General features: G+C 44.0%; 1 protein-coding gene across 1 annotated transcript in view; it reads left to right on the top strand.

Moving 5' to 3' along the window:
• Lmx1a (LIM homeobox transcription factor 1 alpha) overlaps positions 1 to 19377 on the top strand; it is a 143156-nt gene that overhangs the window by 108813 nt on the left and 14966 nt on the right. The window lies entirely within an intron of this gene.

Genomic DNA, 19377 nt, shown 5'->3' with positions numbered 1-19377 from the left:
ATCATGTCTGTTCCAGAAGACTTGGTTACACAGCAAACATGTGATAGGTGTTTTCTCTCTTTACTGTTGTTATTATTATCAAGAAGATCAGAAGAACACACATATTTATATCGTTACTAGCACAAAAGTCTGCAGGGACACTTTCTGATTTATTAATCTGGCATCCCGGGTTGTAGGCATGAGACAGTTATAATTGCTGAACCTTTCAGGTTGTTTTAAAAAACAACAGTTTTGTCTCTTGTTAGTATCACAGCTATAAAATTCACTCCCAGAATTATTTGTTTCCCTCTGTTGGAAGCTCAGCCCCTGCCCCCTTTTACTGAACTTTTGTCTTCTCGTGTATTTGTTTTGTCTTTGTAGTATGGAGGGAGAAATAGAGACACAAGACACTCGAGTCAGGGATAAGCTGGAATAAGAACTTAATTCTACCAATTACTGAGTCAGGACACTCGATACTGAAACAGAGGGGCTTAGCCCTGGCTATAATTGTGTGAGTTGGGTAGAGTTTATTTTCAGTGCTTAAAAAGTTACAGTCTACAGATTTAGACAATATATTATCTCCTTTCCATTGATGGCAATGTAATTTTGGACCTGTGTTCATACTTACTAATTATATTTAATAGGAACAATTAAAATGATAATTTAAAATTAGGTCAGTTGCTTAGTAGTGTGTTTCCCTGCAACAGTGTGCTGCCTTTGGAAGTTCATTTCTTACTCATAACCTCTGTAAGAAAAAGTTGACCAGGTGGGCAGTCTCCACTGTGATTTTTGTGTAAGGATGATGAGAATGGTGTTCACAGTGATTAGAATCTTGCTCTTGTCAGAGCATTGCTTTAAGCTCTATACATGCATTAACACGTTCGATTTTCCCTTCGAGCTGATGAAGCAAAGCAATGTTGTCGACTATTCACATTCTACAGGTAAAGAGGAACATGGGAAAATGAGCAGTGTGTGGAAGGCACTGCAGCTCCTAATTGCAAGAGTCAGAATTTAAATCATAGCAGTCTAGCTCCCAAAGGGGATCCCAAGTGTGGTATCTTGTCACTGAATTGCTAGAAATGCATCTGAATATCAGGGTAGACCTCACATTTTGTTCCCACTGTGTCTCTATCTGCCCATCTTTACACTGGACCTTCTTGGGGTGTGACAGCACGCCTTTGAAGAATGACTGGCAATGCAGCCTGGAAGGTAGTCAGCTTATGAATTAGATCTTTCCTTGCCTGCCCTAAATGGCCACAGACTCACTTACTATATTGTAGTAAGAGCCAAGACAGTCGTTCTGAGAAGATGCCTTCCCCACTCCATATTTAGCCAAATCCATCATTTTTTAAGATTTCTACCAAACAACGTCAAAATGGATATGAAAATGCTTCAGATCAACCACTGAGCAAGTGGAAGAATCACTTCTAATACTTCCCTGTGTCTTGGTATCTGTGACCAAGGGAAAAACCTCAAAGTCCTGTTTAGTAGGAACTGATGGCAAACCAGGTTGTGAGTTCTTTGGAATGCTCTGTTTGGTACTTTGTGCTATAAAAAGCATATGGGTCACAGGGTAATTTAAGGACCATCTGTGTTCTTAGTGGTCGAAGTCCAGGTTTGGGTATTTAGGCTTCCTGGTGATTGTGACTGGGGATGTGTGGACCCAGTGGCATCAGTGGATCCAGATGGCATAAAAGGTAAGATGTTCAAATATTCCTTCTTAGGAATCTCAGAGGGCAATGCCTGAACCTGCTCAGAATTTTTTCCAGCCAGGAATTTGCTAGACCCTCACTTTGGGCTAGGACTGGGTATAGAGTGTGAAGACATGGAGGTATATGTTGTGTGACTGTTAAACACATATTTTTTGGGCACAGATTGTGTAACAGGCCTGTTGCAGATCTCAAAGCTTATATACATGGAACCAAATAAATAAAATAAGATTGTGGATTACCCTTCAAAGCAGTCTCTTAAGATTCTTATTGTACTTATATGTTTCACAAATGTTGACTACCTTAGGAATTTAGTCAATCTGGAACCCAAGTGGGCTTTTATAAGTCCTCTAAGTGGTTTTTAGGTGTGGCTAGTGGTTTAGAACCAGTGCCCCAGGAGGTCATGGGGTTCAGTGGTTGGTGGGGTTGGGGTTTTATTCCTAGTTTAATTCCCAGTTGAAGAGGTTTGGTGCTGAGCTAGGATGGTTTCAAAGCCGAGACAGAAGGCAGTGTTCTCCCTAAAGTGAGCAGATGTAGTGGGCTGTGAGGTGTAATCAACACAAATCCAAGGTGCACGGTTATCAAAATTATTGTTTATGAGAAATCTGAATTTAACTGTGTGTCCCATACTTTACAGGACAGCTTTAGGTATAATAAGAATCTGACTAGGGATGAAGGAAAGGTAAACCTAAAGAGGTGGTGACTGAGGCTGGAGCCTGCCGGACGGTATGCCTAATGTTTGATGGACAGACCGACTGATGACAGGGAGGGAGAAGTGAATTCTGTCCCAGGATACCTGTGCTGCCCTGTCTCTTGTACAACCGAGGTTTGGCCCCAACCAAGCCCTAGGCGGTTTCCCTCTCCTGGGTTTAAAGAGGGAATCTCCTGTTACCTTGGCAACTCCCTCCTGCTGGTTTCTTACAACAGTTTGAATTACACCCCCACCAGGCAGTGGCCAGCCCGCTTTTTCTTCTTGCTCCCCCCCCCCCCCCCGCCAGCCCTTAGGATGGTGGGGTGTCGGTTGGGGTCCAGGACTCATGCACTAGAGCTCATGAACCTCGCTTTCCCCGCGTGCATTCGGCCTGCTCTTCAAAGACCATTCAGAAATGGAAGAGGCCACGGTGTCCACGCAGACACAGACACAGACGCGCGCGCGCACACACACACATACACACACACACACATACACACACGCGCACACACACACGCACACACCGACGGCAGTTTTATGAGAAAATGCAGATAAAGGGCCCGCGGTAGGGCCATATGTTCCCCATAATCTCCAAAGCCGTCACTTCAATTAGAGCCTCCCCTGAGTTCGGATGCCCGAGCCTGGGTAAACAAGCCACTGTGAAAGAAGACCTCGGTTTCCAATTAAAAGTGTACTAACATTTCTCCTTCCCTTAATTCCCGCCGAGCAAAGCCCCGCGCGGGCGGAGGCGCGGCCGCAGGGTCGCCGCGAGGTCGCCGTCGCCCGGCCCCACCAGCGCGCGTTCCCAGGTGACGTCAGGCGGCCCGGGATTAGGGCCACCCTGCGCTCCCGCCGCGCCGCACAGTTAATTAAAAGTAATGCCACGGTAAATCCGCCAGCTCTCGGGCCAGCCTGAGAGAGGGGCTTTCCAAAACAGGTGCTGCGGATTTGTGTGTGTGTGTGTGTGTGTGTGTGTGTGTGTGTGTGCGCGCGCGCGCGCGCGTCCCTGTGTTGTGTGCGGGTGTGCTTCAGATTCCATATAATAGGGAGGGCTATACAGAATTTTTCAGAATCGGACATTATCATAGTTTCCCTGGCTCTCAACAATGCTCTTCCCTCTAGTCCTCCAGCCACTTCCCTGGCTCAGAAAGAGACAGAGGCGCAGACGCACGTGCCATCTGACCCCTGCCTTCCTTTGGGTTCCCAGGGCCCTGAGTCCTGGTTTGGATTCAATGCCCTCGTCTCCTGTGTACTATACCCCAAGTATCATTTTTCTGCACAGCTACTGCCCGCTGTTCTTTCTCTCTTTTGTGCCCCAACCTTGACAACCCTTGGGGTATAAATAAATGGGGGCCAGATGTGAGGTTATTTAAATATCAGGGAAGCAATTTAACACCTCCTGGCATTCTGTAGGAGCTCTTTGGAGTGCTGAATCTCAACATCATGGACGCTCCAGCCTCGGAGTCTCAGTGAAAAAACTTGGTTTCTGCGTATGTTTTCTGCTGGGTAGACCTGGTGGAAAGCTGCCTGGTTTCAGATGGGAAAATGATTGATAGGTTAACTTTCTGGCCTACTCTCTTCACTATGAAAGAATCAAAGAATTGAAGCTATTATCTGAAAAATTCCAGAAACATCAATAAGCAGAAAATCCTCACTAGATCATTCAAATGCAAATGGTTCCCATCCTTTCATGAAACATCTACCCAAGTAATTACTTCAGTTTTTAGTTTGGCCTTGGAGGTGAAGACTTCAGAGAATTAGTCTCACTAAGTCCACCACTGTTTGTTTATCCCTTACTCTCTGATTGATGCTAACTAAATTAAATTGAGGCCAGTTCAGCAAACATTTTGAGAGCTTGTGTGTCAGACAGTGGGATAGATATTAGTGATTGCAAGAGGAAGGGAAACCATCAGGTTCTCAGGTCCCTTAGTGATTTAGAAACTCCTGCAACAAAAAAATTATCATAAAATACACTTGACTGTATATCCACAACAGGGATACATCATGCCATGGGAGTCTAATAATAGGAGCCATAATTCCCCTTGGGATGCATATATGTATACTAAGGAGCAGAAGACACAGGGAGCAGATAAAAATGTTTCACAGTGGATATGGGATTTGGGAGAATTTGTTCATTGGCGTATTCATTCATTACATACTAAACCCCTACTATGTGCCAGACATCATTCTAAGAACTGGGATACAGTGGTGGACATAGTAGGCCAAAGTGTTCATCATCTAGCATTTTAAATTCCCCAACTTCCATGACTATTAAATGTAGGAAGAGAGGGGGGCTGGGGATTTAGCTCAGCAGCATAAGCGCCTGCCTTGCAAGCACGTGGTCGTGAGTTCAATCCCTGGTGAGGGTTTTTAAAAAATGTAGGAAGAGAGGTTAAGTTGAGGATGATTTGAGGTTTCTAAATTATATTAATAATGATGTCACAAAGACACAAACATCAGTCATAAAAGAGAGATGTAGGTAATGAATCCAGGTGGAATGTGCTGAGTTAGGTTGCTGTGAACCAGGTGGGCATGGAGTCTGTTAGGCTTCTGAGCACATGGATTTAGGGTTCAAGGTAGAGGTCAGATGTGGATTTGGGAATCACAGAAAATCACAGAGGTTTTAAAAGCAAGTGGTTTTTTTTTGTTGTTGTTGTTTTTAAACCAGTGTCTCCACTGATGCTATTGTCTGAGTCTGCGTGACTGCAGGAAACAGCACTGAAGAGCAATAGCAACAAATACCAATAGAGCGGCGGTTTACCAAGTATCAACAGGGCGCTTCTTAGAAATCAAATTTATATTACTCATTCTAGACTCACTGTGTTAGACACTCTGGATTGCAGCCAGAAATCTGTGATTCTGCAGCCTGGAAAGTTTGAGAAGCATAGAATTAGAGCAACCTACCATACACCAGCCATCAAGACTGCAGTCCAAGTATGGGCAGTGGGCACTGGCACTTCTTAGTGACTACTGCCAACAGAAAACTCATCTTGCTACATCTCTTCCTCAGGCAGCTGTGGCTCCACTAAGTCTCTCCCTCCTTCCCTCTCATTCTCTCTCATTCCCTTCCCTCTCTATCCTTCTCGGCTTCCTTCCCTCCTTCCCAGATTCTGTCCTTACTACGGCCATCTCCAGGGTCACTCATTCAGGCCACACTTGAATCCTTCCTCTGTGACCAGTTGTTTGCCTGCTAGTGAACATGAAGTATGTAAAAGTTTCCCTGCAGTCCAGATAGACTTTGACACATGACACCATCAGTGAATACAAATTATGAATGGACTGGCAACAATTTGATGTGTGTTTAAATAACTTAGGAGTTGATGAAGATGGGAGTAGTCGGTGATTTAGATAAAATATCATTCTAAAGCAAAGGCTTTGGGATTATAGTTACCTGGATTTAATTTCCTGCTCTTCCACCTGGTGATCTTGGGTAGGCAGTTTGAGCCTCCCTTTCCTCATCTGTGAAGTGGGTTCTGTGGGCCTTGTGCAGTATGTGATGGTATATATGAGATACCAGTTCCTGGTGCCAAGTAAGTGCTTGGTGAAAGGGATTCATTATTGTACTTGTGTGCTAGGCACTGCTGCTGGTCCTTGTAACATCCAACTCATACAGTGGCAAAGGAAAGAGAGGGGAAATCCTAGAAGTGGCAGCACTCCAAGACCTTCCTGACTCACTAAAAATGCCCTTTTCCTGTGGTTGAGAAGCCACACGCTAGGCTGTTTGACAGTGACACAAGAAGCCACAGCTGGCATTACCTAATCTAACAGCTAAGGTGTGACCAGAGGGATTTGGGGGTGTTGAAGGAGGGACAGAGGACACCAGACAGTCTCTGCAAAATGGAACATGCCAAAGAGGGTATGACACTGCTTCTAGCACTTTCTCCAGGAACTGTTTTGGGTCTCTGTGTACAGATCACGTATTTTGAATTATATTTATTTTCTTAAACAACCAACTATATGCTGAGAAGTCCTTGTTTTTGAAGAAATATGTACCTCCCTAAAAGCAAACCAGGCAGTGATGCTCAGATCCTTTTTCCATGAAGAAGCATGGAAAGTATTCTGCCTCCAGCATTCCTCTCTCTTTTGGTGTCTCACGGCTCTTCAGATCCTGTAAGCCTAATTCATATTACATGGAAGGAAGAGCCACTGAGAACCGATCTACCCCTGAAGAGACAGGTAGAACGAGGCATGCACTGGCATTTTCTGTTTTTTCCAAAGTTGAAGAAACAAAGAGAAAATCTTTCCCTTTCTTTGTGGAACCCTAGGTCTCTGAGCCTCACCATGGGATCTCCCAGCTGCAGAGGCTTGTGATGGGACTGCATATCTCCAAAGTGGCGAGGCTCCCCTGAGTCTCTCCACACGCTCATCTGGGGACCTTTGCTACCCTAGCACTGGGCTGTGCGTGTCTCTGGCCTTCCCAACTCCATGGTCTTGGTTTCACAGAACTCATTTCCCAGCTCCAAGATCATTTTCTTCTTCCCTGAATGTACTCAAAGATCTATGGAGCAGCAGAAAAAAGATACTTCCTTTTCTTGTCTGAGAGAGCCTTCCTGAGAATGCTTCATCAAGTGCATGAGACATACTTTAAATCAGTGTGATGCCCTTGAAGCGTTTGTGTAGTTTGTGTAGGCAAAGTTTCAGAAACCACAGATTTGTAATATAACAGTCAACTTTAGTTTTGTCAACTTGATTGACTTAAGGATCTTCCCAGAGATTAGTGGGCCACATTTTTTGGTTGTGTCTGGGTGGGTCATGGAGGCATGACCTTGGAGATATGGGGGTCTTTAGTCACTCACTTCTTCCTCTCTGACACTGTTCAATGCCCTGCTTCCCAGCTGCTCTGAACCAAGCAGCTTCCCTCATGAGGTTCCTGCCTGTGAGCCAGCTATTTATGAACTGAATTCCCTGAAACTGTAAGCCAAATTAAGCTTTCCTTCCTTTAAAATGTGGATGTTGGGTATTGTGTCCCAGCCATGGCACATCTAATAATACAGTAGTCATTAAGATTCCAGAAAGTTAGAAGAAGCTTGTCACAGAGTATCTCATAAACTTTAGAGTTTAAAAATTTTGGAAGAGGTAAAAGTATCTATGATATCATTTAAAATATGTCAGAAAGGATTATTAAAATATAGTAATAATTAACTTTGCACTAAATGAGGCTGATGGGAACCCAACTGTTAAGTAGAACATTTTACCTGAAAGCCCCCTATTGTATAAACAAAAAATTAACCAGAAAATAAATTAATATCAAATATTTATTTTAAACAACAATCTCAAGGAAGCACTTTCCATAGGAAATACCCACTTAGCCCAGCTTCCTATGTTTTTACCATGTGCAGCTGTGTATACTAATTGCTTATGTTTAAGGGAATGCTGAAAGTTCAAGATGAAAGCTCAAGCACTATATTTTTAAAAGCCCAGACTATTTATATAGTGAATAAAGAAACTAGAATAATTTCCTTTAAAAATCTTTTTTCCCATAAATGTTGATGCTTTTGTCACAAAGCCCTTTGGATTGCATGCAGTTACTGAGAAAAGCCCATCCCCTGATAGGTGTCTACCAGCTGCTCTGCAAAAGCCTGAGTCTGAGCTGCCAAAGGCTTTCTCTCCTCCTACTTCCTGTGGCAGACCATGGTGAGGAGCTAAGGCACTGGAACCCAGGCCAGAAACTCTGAGCCAAAATGTGGAGCTACTGTGCATGCCAAGAGTCTTGAACAAGTTCCTTTGCCTACCTGGGGTTCTTTTTCCTCACCTAAGGAAATACAAATGAATGTGAAGCAGGTTTAGATGGGCTCCAGGTTTCTTTGTTTTCTGATGTTGGCCTGTTTCCTAGCATGTTCCACTCAGGGACAGCTAAGAGCAAGTTACAACTCTCCATGCATCACAGGATTTGTGAGCAAGGTGACAGGGCAGTGGAAAATCTGTTGGTTCCACTTTCTTGGTTCATGTGGGGGAATTATTGCCTTATATGTGGGGCTGTTCCTTCCACTAGCAAAAACACAACTTGGAAAGTTTGTGGGAGAATATTAAGACTCAGGTTGCTAGGCACCCAAAGGAGAGATTTGTTTAAGTATTGCCTAAGTGATAGCTCCTACAGCTACCCACATTAAGTCATCATAATAAACTAGAAATGAAATCACTGTAGGCACAAGAGTATGAGCTCAGAGATTTTTGTTCACTGTCACAAACACCTTCATAGAAGATTCTTCATTCAGGTTGCTATAGCAAAGTACTGTGGACTATGAGGCTTATAAACAGAAATTACTTTCCATAGTACTAGAGACTGGAAGTCCAAGATCAGGGTGCCAGTGTAATATTGTTCATGGCTCTCTAAAGTTTCACACTACTGACTTCTCATGTAGCCTCACACAATGGGAAAAAGAGCATAAGAATTCTTTGAGGTCCTTTTATAAAGGAATTAATCTCATTCTTGACAGCTCTACTCTAATGATGTCATTACCTTCCAAAAGACCGATGCCCAGTATCATTACACTGAAGCTTAGGATTTTAATGCAGGAATTTTAGGAGGACACATTCAGTGCACAATAGTCTGAGTCAGCATTTCTTGACAGGAAGACCATTGACATTTTTTTTTTGGTGGCCCCCTATCCACTAACAACTAGAAGAACCTTCCTAGATTTGCAGTTGGCTCCAGGGTGCAGAACATTTTTGACTAAAACACACTGGTTAATTCTGTTGTCATAACTGGAAGGCAGATTTGTTAATCTTTCTACTTTCATTTACAAACATAGACAAGTGAGTTGAAAGGACTGTAAGACCTCAGCTATGAGTTTCCCCATTTCACAGTTGAGGGAATTGAGATTAAGCATCTTTCCCAGGCTCACATTGTGGAAACACTTGTAGCACCAGGCTTCCATCCACCACAGGGCTTTGTGCACCTTCCTTTGATGCCACATAACATGGTGAAGAAGATGTTTGGGACCAAGTGGGTCAATTATGACTACTCACAGAGCCTATCTATAACTGCTATTAGTGGATGCCCTCCCCAAGATTTTGAGCCTTGGGTTATCTTACAATGATCAGTAATCCAAATGGCTTATTTATTTTAAGGGGACAGTTACCCAAAGCAGGAATGATGACACATTTCATATTCTAAGACACTTTTCTTCAGGTTACATTTTGACGTATACAAAACTGGGATGTGACACAGTTGGTGTCACAACAAAGCATATCAAAGTTTAATTGATCACAATTTCTTTATTTCTTGGTGGTCTTTGACATGACATATTTTAAAATTTAAGGCAACTTACATAGGGAGAAGTGTGACAGCCCATTTCCAGGACAGGTGGCAGAGGTCACTTGCATTTTAGCTCTCTCTAGAGGTGATGCAGACTACGACAAAGCATGTGTTTGTTGCTGTTTGAACTGTATGTGACACAGCAGCACAGATGCTGGACAAATGGGAGAGAAGTTTTACCATCAAAAATGATAAGTTGTTTACTTGCCCTGTCCAGTCTCTGGAATAAGCTTCCTTTCAAATTCTCGCTGGCCTCCAGTTTTTGTCTTGGGCCCCTAGGATCTGGCCATGGTGCTGACTGCTTATAGAATTCTAATGCCAACTTTCGAGGCGTTTTGGCTGTAAAATCTAAATCCTAGGGTAAATATTCACCATGCTTCATTATGCAGTTGCTTCTCATGCATAATCCCTAAAATATTAGTCCAAGAAAGATAAAAAGGGGATAAGAAGATGATTTAACTTGGTTTCCAGGATGGCTAATGAAACAGAGTGACTAGATGTACTTAGCAGGCAAATGAAGGAACAGTTGCTAAACTTGTGAAATCACTTGCCACTCTTAAGATTACTGAATTGGCCAGAGATGAAGCTGAAAGGGAGAAACAATCATCAACATTTAAATCAGAGAGAGTTTAATTCACAGAATTGATTATGCTTCCGATGAGATTATTGAGATGCAAACAGATCAGGATGATGAGACAGTCTACAAATTAGTACGGAAGGGAAGCTGCTCCACTTCTCAGTTAAGGAACAGAGAGAGGAGGTGATCCAGCTTCTGGGCGCATGAGGCACAGGCTGAAGCTTCTGCAGCCTGTCAGGGCTGACACTGTGAAGGAAGATGCAGGACACACCACCCAAGGTAGAGGCAGGTCAAGGTAACCTCTCAGTCTCTCCCTTTCTCTGACTTTCTTGTAAATATTTCTCATCAATTAAAGCTAGGTAGTGTCTTGTAAGAGACAATCCTTGGCAGATACACAAGGGACAAAGGGAAGAGAAGAAATAAATCAAATGTTAAAGAATAGTGTTTAACTTATGAAACCTATAAAACAGACAAGGAGCAACTTCCAGAATAGTGGGAAGAAAACTTAAAACTCAGTATTTGTTCACTGAGGCTTTCTTGGGCCTCCCAGAGTGAATGGGACAGCAAGAAAGTATAGATGACAGCCTTGAACTAGGTAAGGAACAGCGGATTGGATTCTATTGCTACCTCTTCCAGTTTCTAGCTTAGAACTTAGATTAAACTTAGCTGTCATGGACCCTGTCATGGCCTCTGCTCTGTGCGCGTAGCTCCAACCTCATCATCCAGCCTTTTCTTATTGACTGGGATGCGGATGTAGTAGCTGAGCACAAGGAGCCTGGACCACTGCCTCCTCCTCTGCCTGAACTCACCGCTTGGCTTGCTCTTGCTTATCTCCTTCAAATGTCACTTGCTCTGCAGCATCTCAACCTCTGAGGCTGCAGACATTCTTCACCACTTATTTCTCCCACACAGTCATCTTGTTTTCAGTACCTATTTACCACTGTTTAAATTTGACTAAGATTCTGTAAGGATTTGGTTCATTATTTATAATGCATGTCTTCTCCAAGGAAAGGTAAATTCTGCTGGAATAACAGCATGTATCAGTTTACTCTGAACTGCGCTATACTTTCAGAGCCTATAACAGCAATGGTATCAACATTATGTGAGGTCAGTAAATATTTGCTGTGGATGCGGCTCGGAGCTTTCCATTAAAAGATACTGCAATTATCTTTTTATCTGTCTCCCGACCTGTGACTCAATTTTCACTGCCTCTTTCCTTTTCTTACTTTTAAAAAATGTTGACCAAAAGCTCTTTAACATTTTGCATTATAAGAAGACCTTCTTGCATAGTATATTTGATATCACTTCATCTATTCTGTAGTTACAACTAAGAATATTAGTGTTTGGAGTTTCTTAAATTCTTGCTGTGTGCCCACTATGGGAATCTGAGATTTGCAGAAATTAAATAATTTGTTCTCAGAAGAATCAGCATTTAACCTGCATCTGTTTGACTCTATAGCCACCAGCCTGTCCTAACAGCTTCACTTTTTTGGCTCTGACACCTTTCTGGTCAGCCACCCCTTACCTCCTTCACTGCCCAAGTCCGTCTCTACTTAGTTGTGCTAAAGTATTCTTATTTCCTTTTATTTTAGATTTATTTTTATTGATCTTACATTACACTTTGTACACCTCTGGTGGAAGCCTTTTTTGATCTTCTGTGGCCACGTTAGATGCTCCACCATTTTATTCCCCAGAACCTTGGGCTTTACCAAAACACTTTTTATCCTGTTTTGAAAATACTTGTTGACTTCTCATTCCTTTCACTGGACTGTAAATTCTTCAAGGCAAGGATTCTGTCTTCTTCATTGGAATGTGTGTTAAGCCTGTTGCAAAACAAATGTTTTTAGATGCATACATAAAGGATAGAAGTATTGGAGATCTTCTATGTAGTGAAAAATATTTATTCATGCTTGATGGTAACAAAGAACTTCATTGTGAAATAAAATTTAGATCAATGGAAGTTTGGTTTCTGCACCATTTCTCAGGTGCACACCCATTGTACAGAGTATGGCATATGCTATAGAATAAGCTGCATTAACTTAGAATCCGATGGCAGGGCTAAGCTGCAGCTGCCATGATAGCCCAGCCGTGGTCTGCATTTCCCTGAATCTCAGGTGTACCCACAAAGTCAAGTTTTTTCTCCTGGGCCAAGCTTCTCAGTAAATTCTTGCTCCACCTCTCACTGGCATCAGTGGAGAGGAAACAGCTGACCCTGAGGGAAGCTTCATTTAAAGTCTTGATCCAGGAGACTAACCTGAGTGGGTACATTTGATGACATTCCTGCTTTGTGAGAGATGCATAGCTTGGAAGTCTTCTAGGTCCCACAAACTGAAGGGCTGCTCGCCTCTTTGTTCCAGTCCTGGAGGAGGAGATAATGCAGTGAGGTGGAAGAGAGCGATTGAGGCATAAGGGGAATGGATGCAGAGGCCTGTGTTCTCTTAGCAGCGTGCACATCTCTGGCCTGGAAGTTAACAGCCATTGCCTTGACCAACAGGAGGGAGAAGTGGCCCTGTGCTTGCTGGTGTACCAGGGCCAGTCCTGTTTATGTCTGTGTTGAACCTAGGTCACCATATGTGTCCCCAGGTTTCTCTCCAGCCATACTATTATATGTAAAGGGGAACACAGGGTTTTAAACATAGTTCTCTCTCTCTCTCTCTCTCTCTCTCTCTCTCTCTCTCTCTCCCCTCTCCCCCTACTGTAGGGGCTGAACTGTAGGTATTCTCGCAGAGCTACATTCCCAGTGTCTTTATCTTTTATTTTGAGAGAGGGTCTCCCTAAGTTTCCAGGGCTAGGCTTCAACTTGTGATCCTTCTGCCTAAGTTTACAGTATTACAAGCACATACTACCCATGCCTGGCTGGTTTGATCCTTCTCTAATTGTGAAACTGGCAGGAATCATTGAAGACTTGGTCAAATATTTGAAAAGGGGTAAAACTCTATGTTGACAAGTACAAAGGCGCTAAGATCATTCCCATCTCTTTAGAAGCTCTCACCCAGAGTCTGCATGTGTTGGTTACTTTCCTTGTCCCGGAGACAAATGACCCAACACCCACCATTTAAATGAGAAGTTTGTTTTTCTCAAGTTTTCATTCAGTAGGTGACTCCAGGACAGGGAGGTCATGCTGAAAAGGTCTAGGTCAGTGCTGGTGAACCTATGGCACATGCATTATTTGTTCTCTTTTAAGACAAAAGATGTTAATGTATGAGTGTTTTTTTCTTCTAAACTAAAACCTCAATATTCAGGTTCAATCGCAGCATTGTCACTTTGTGAAATGGGTGGGTTTGGATTGCAGTTTGGACACTTGTCTCTAAAAGGTTTGCCATCACTTGTCTGGGTGGAGGAAAGCTGTGGAAGTCAGGCAGGAGGCAGAGAGAAAAGGAAGGAGGTATGCATTTCCCGGTCCCGCCCCCTGCAACCCTGCTTTCCCAACCAGACCCATATCCTCGTATAGGAAGTCAGCCATCAGCCCTCACGACTCACTTACCTTCCCAAAGCCCCACTTATGATTACATAAGGTTAGTGAGGCATTCTTGATCTGGACCCTGATGCCCCAATATGCCTGCAGGAATTGGGTGGCGGAAATGGGAGAGGATGATTCTGGATCAGCCATTCTCAAAGTGTGGTTTCCAGGCCAGTAGCATCCATATCTCCTGGGAAATGGTTAGAACTGAAAAGCAGACCCCATCCTAGACTTACTGATGAGAAACTGGGGTTAGAGGGCAGCAACGTGTGTTTCACCCAGCCCTGCAGGTGCTTCTGAAACACATTCATGACAGAGGTTCTGGTTTTAGGTTTAGAATAGAGTGTTTTTCCACTAAGCTCTAATTCAACAGTAAACTTGCCAAAGTATATTTATATATAAGAACAGAATTGGGAAGGAGAGGGTTTACTGGTAGAATCTCAAGTTTCACTGAAGACCCGGGTTGTGTGATGATCCTGACAGCAGTGATTTCATCAAATCAGCATTATATGGCAACCACAAATTTCACTTAAGGGTAATAACCATGAATATTTTCCAAGTAGTTGCCATGATGTTCAATTTATATTAATTCAGGGAAGACCCTCACTGCAAAAAAAAAAAATTAATGCTCTCATCACCTTGTATTTCATTCTCACCTATGAAGAATGATCGCTACAGGAGTGTGTTGAAATCTCTCAGTTATGAAAGTAGCCCAGCTGGCCAGGGCTGAGGGTCTCCTGCCCACTTCTTCCTGCCCTTCTCTAAAGCTGTCCTTGTATATTAATATTCCAGTCCAACAAGCTGGATCACAAATCACACCATGGTACCTGTTATACAGCACTTCCTTCTCCACTCATTTCTATTTTCTTTCCTTTAGTCTTCCTCTTTCCTCTCTCTGTCACTAATTATTTTGAATTTTTCTTTTTCATGTCTTTCCCTCCACACCTCCTTATTGAAACATACATGGGTGGGTACTAATGAACCAGTGAACAGTCAGTGGATTCAGTATCAACATGAAAGTGAAGTTTATATTGGATCTCAACTGAAATATACCTCATCTGAGCTTGGCCATGGAGGTAGCTAATAATTCCCTATTCTTTTTAGATGGCCATCTGTGATTTGTGGGATGTATTGCAGTCTGAAGGCACAGAGCAAGTTTGACACTGACCTCTATCCACCTTTCCAAACAAGCAGAGGGCTGATCAGTACCAGGGTATCTCACCAAGGCCTCAAGCAGTCTGGTTGGTCGTGGTTGTTGGGCTTCCTCTTCCTGTGATTAAGTCTGCAGTAAGCTTGGCCAGCTCACCCCAACTGCCAGCCACCTCAAAAATTATCTCTGTCTTTTATTTTTTTAAAGTTGGAGACATAATTAACCCTCTGTCTTCTAAGGCTACCTAGAAACATTTTAATACTTTCAGATAATTTATCCTCCTGAAGACCAACAATTAATAGAGTAAAATTGTACTACTCCAAAGAGAGATGGTATTTAATCTACTTAAGTTACTAAACTGGAGCAAACATATTCAGATCTTATTACTATAAACCTAATATAATGTCGTGCCCTGTGCCTAATGAGCAATCAGGTAACTGGACTAATAAGCTTTTATTTGGACCAACCTTGGAGCCCTAAGCATCCAGATCAACACATTATGAGCTTCATAGCTGACCAAACCAAAACACAGTAAGCTATGGTTCACACTTAATATATTTATGTTTAATTTGAGTACAGTGATGTTGATGTAGAGGACTCTTCTGATATTCTGATCGCCAGTTTTTCTATGCAAAGGCATGTTCAGCATTTACTCTACTTGGATTGTACATAATTACATTTTTGTTGGTTTGGAAAGAGAAAGATGGAAAAATTAAGAGAGGGAAAGATGTACTCTGTGTGTGTGTGTGTGTGTGTGTGTGTGTGTGTGTGTGTGTGTGTGTCTGTGTGTTTAGAGCCAGGGTTGGTGTTAGCGTAAGACCTCTTCAAATGTGAAAAGGTCTGAAACTTAGGGAAATTAGTAAGGCCACCGTTCAGTACCAATGCTGTCCTGTTTTCCTGTATACCTGCTAAGCACAAGGTCTCCCTTCACCACACCAGCCTGCTGAGAAAGGTAAACAAGAAGCATCCAGGCTGGGGCAATGCCAACCCTCCTTGAGTAGGGACACAGCTCCCTGGGGACTGGCCTGGATGCCAGCCCAGGATGCCCTGGCTCTGACCCACCTGGCCCCTTCCCTGCCTGGTGCAGACCCCTCCCCCCCCGTGCGGTGGGCACTCCTGAACAAAGATGTCTTTCTTGGAACACTACCTGTGGCTTCACCCAGGAGCACAGCCTGGCTTTTATCTGCTCTGTACTTGAAGTGCTTGATGCTCTGTGATTGTAAAATCTCCCAGAGCTTGCCCTCTTAGGGATGCCAGGGAGTGCCCTGCAGGCATCCCGGGGAGAGCCAGAATGGCAGGGCTCGGAGCAGGGCAGAGGGTGATGGGGATTTCAATAAATTCTGTCCCTTTTGAACTCTAAAGAATGGCTTTTCCAGCAGGAGCTCAGGGTGACTGTTCTGTCCCCAGGAAGCCTTCCCTTCAGTGGAACCTTTTCTTTCCTCACTCTTTAATAACAGCAACACCACCGGCTCACAGTCACATAGCACCTGACATCCACAAATGTGGGTACGTTGAAGAATCATGTTGCAGTAACCTAGGAAATTCAGGCAAGCAGGAAGAAGCAACAGTGCTCCAGATGTGCACTCTGCACCTTCCCTTCCTGAGACTCAGTTTACTCACCTGTTATGGGTGGTGGGGGAAGGGTGCTTTTCCTTCCTCATAGAATTGTAATAGAAACAATAAAGTAGGTTATCATAAACAAGTTTTTATATGAGGCAAATAATCCATTAGGAAAGCAGAAATAATTTTCAAATCATTTTGTAGATGAAGGAATTGAGTCTCAAAATGTGAAGAAGTATTGCTGTGTTTTTTTATTTTTATTTTTTGAATTTTGTATTTTGGTGGTAGCACTGGAAATCTCTACTCCTGAGCTGCATCCCCAGCCCTATTTTTAAAAAATTGCTTTGCGGACAGAGTCTTGCTCAATTGCTCACATCAGATTCAGACTTCAGATTCTCCTGCCTCAGCTTCCCTCGGTGCTAGGAATATATGGGTGCACTGCTATGGCCCGCTTTAAAATGTGAGAAGTTTTAAACAAGGGTAAACAGTCAAGGAGAAAAATCGGGATTAGAACTCAGCCTCCTTTTTTTTACTGTCAGAGGTGCTTTCCTCCATGCCACTGCTTTTCTGACTCACAGAATAAATTTTCACTGCTGGTGGGAGACAAAGTACTCTAATTCTGCACTCCTAGCCCAGGGCATGCACACATGGTTGTCATTTGCTGATGCCTGCTTTGCTGTTTAAAAGCTCAGTTCCTTCCTCCCTACAGGGGCATCTCTGGGCATGGGATTGGAACTAGACAAGATTTTCAGGAAACCTAGTCCTGCCACTCAATACCTGTTTGTGTGGTGACTGGTTCCTGAACCTCGCTGAGGCTGTGCTGGCTCCTTAGCTGAGAGGAGTCAGATTATGATAAGACCCTTTCTGCTGAGCTGCAATGCTGAGATGATGTCCGTACTCTGAATCAGGATGTAGGCATTTTCTCATTTTTCTCAGAGTCTTTGTCTAGGGTCAGGACCGCAGAGATACCCTTATCCCAGTTACACAGAGAATGCCTGGGCTGATGTTGTTACCCACACGGGAGCACAGCAACTCAGAAACCAAGGCTGTGCTTTTCCTGTTCCCATGCCCTGTGCCCTGGGATTATGCTTCCTCAAGCAGGTCCAACCACAGATGCCCCTCCCTCAATACTCCAGCCTCAGTTTCTGGTGACGTCTCCCCCTCTGCACCCCAGGGGATCTCTCTCCCCTGAACCCCTCCACCCCAGTTGTGTACTATATGCCTTAGGACTAGGGCCCCCTACTCCTCTCCACATCTTTGCCACCCTCTCTCTGGCCTGGCAGGCTGAGCGCTCCCTTTAGAGCACCCCTTTCTCCCCATGTGCTTCCCCATTCCACTTCCTCTTTCCCTGTGAGCCACCTTCATTTCCTGGCTTCTCTGGCTCACTGATACTCCTTTTTTCTAAATGCTCCTGTTTTTAGTTTCAGTTTAGCATGCCTGCACACTGTTACTTGTCTCCTGCACTTCCACCTCTCCCAACCTGGCTGCCTGTTCTTTAGGAGCCAGGGGTTACTGTCTTCCTCGTTGTTTATCACACCACGCTGCACAGAACAGGACTAAGTGTGCAAGGAGAGCTTTTGAGATTGGTGTGGTGCCTCCACACTTGTGAACAATCTGTTCTCTTGGGATCGCCCTCCCCTCCCTGTTCTCTACCTGGCAACCTCTCTTCCTCTTTAGGGCCAATTATTTCGGGCCCCAGTGAGGCCTGTGCCACTGGCCATCCCAGTCCCCTCCTCTCACTCCTTATGTTGGTGTCAAGTGTCTCTTTTTCACAATAGCAGTAGAGGCTGATTCTTCCTCACCTCTGTGTCTGGTTTTTGTGTATTGCCTCACACATGAGCCTTCAATAAATGCTCATTAAGTGCATGATTAAATGAACAAGTTCCCCATCCCATCTCTTCTGAAACTGGTTTCTGGTCTGCACTGAGACCTAGAAAATCTCTGTATAAGGCAGTTTCAAAACAGTAGCTGCAGGAACTTGGCTTTTCTGAAGCCACCACCTCCTGCATTTTACCTGCTGCAGTGAACTCAGCTCATACCGAGGACTGCTCTCAGGAGGAACAGGATTCCAGCCTGAAGCACAGGGCAATGACAGAAATAGCTTCCTTTATATCCTGTCTTCATAAATTCCTCCTTTCTTTCTTTCTCTCTCTCCTCCTTACAACAAATCCCAGGCCCTTCCTCTCCTCCCCCAGCCTGAAAGACATTTATGAGGCTGGTCCCTGGGGGAGCACGAGAGGCCCATTCCTACCTCTCCTTTCCTAGCAGGAGGGTCTCTTATCCCCTCCCTCACCTACACCTCCTGGGCCAAACTCAGATATCTCCTCCCCTGTTTATGGGCTGCTGGGAATTTTCCAACAACCTGAAATGAATCTACAGGGCCTCACAGGTAGTGCAGCTCTGTCTTCCAGCCATAAAGCATGGCTGGGGCTTTCATCTGCTATTGCTTATGTCATAAACGAGTGGGTGGAACTGCAACAGCCCTGAACTCTTCCAGGTTTTTTTTTTTTTCCTCTTTACAAGAAAGGGGAAAGAAAGACACTGAGAAACATGCTCGAACTGTGTGCCAAGCCAGTTCAGTTCACTCTGGTAGGCTGTGTGTGGAGACTTAATCTCTGGGCTTCCCCACTAGGAGTCAGATTTATGCTGTGCTTGTGTCTAAAAGGCCTCCAGGGATGCTGACATTTGTTGTCAGGGAGCAGCCAGTGGTGTTCCTTTCATCTCCACTGAGGGGTGTCAGCTTAAATGATGAGGGATCTCTCTGCCTGCATCTGGGTGTGGGAGGCTCTGGCATGGACAAACCGAAAGAGGCCGCCGTTCCCTCCAACGCACTTCTCTGCTGTTTGAAAGTTTTTCTTTATCTTCTGCTTTCCAGTATTCCTGCTGGCTCTGGATGAAATCTCCTGGCTCTTTTCGAATTTTCTTCTGTTGGACAAATTGATAAGTGTGTATTGAATATGTTCATGGGGCAGATGAATCCCAAGGGTGTGGAA

Source organism: Cavia porcellus, unplaced genomic scaffold, assembly GCF_034190915.1.
Source record: "Cavia porcellus strain 051 isolate PalLab524CR breed Dunkin Hartley unplaced genomic scaffold, mCavPor4.1 scaffold_7, whole genome shotgun sequence".
Classification (NCBI taxonomy): domain Eukaryota; kingdom Metazoa; phylum Chordata; class Mammalia; order Rodentia; family Caviidae; genus Cavia; species Cavia porcellus.
This window is presented reverse-complemented; position numbering and strand designations above follow the sequence as displayed.